The sequence below is a fragment of the Stegodyphus dumicola genome, chromosome X1 (genome assembly GCF_044657685.1).
Source record: "Stegodyphus dumicola isolate Sdum_Otavi_A_Nest chromosome X1, ASM4465768v1".
Taxonomy (NCBI): domain Eukaryota; kingdom Metazoa; phylum Arthropoda; class Arachnida; order Araneae; family Eresidae; genus Stegodyphus; species Stegodyphus dumicola.
This window is the reverse complement of record NC_140780.1, coordinates 1,226,778-1,227,147: the sequence shown is the minus strand read 5'-3', so window position 1 is coordinate 1,227,147 and position 370 is coordinate 1,226,778.

Here is a 370-nt window from a genome sequence, read left to right as displayed (position 1 = left end):
TTCCGAAAGCCATTGACAAAATTGCCCGACTCGACTGTCGAGATCTTCCCGTGATCAACTGTCAAAATCTTCACGAGTTACACATTTCTATGAGAGATGACAGCAACCCCCTCTGACAGGCTATGAAAACTTTTTGCTTAGACATCCATGCTCCTGAATGCCTGATCTCACTAACCAGTCATTTGGAAATCACCAAAAATTGAAACCATTGTACACATTTATCATCATTATTAAAGCCAATCTTATACTTTATGCATTGCAAATTATGAAGAACTTACCTGACAGATTATTAATATTTATTTTCTTGATCAATCTCTGACTTTACAACACATTCGATTCACAATGACACACTACATTCTTAGGCTATTCC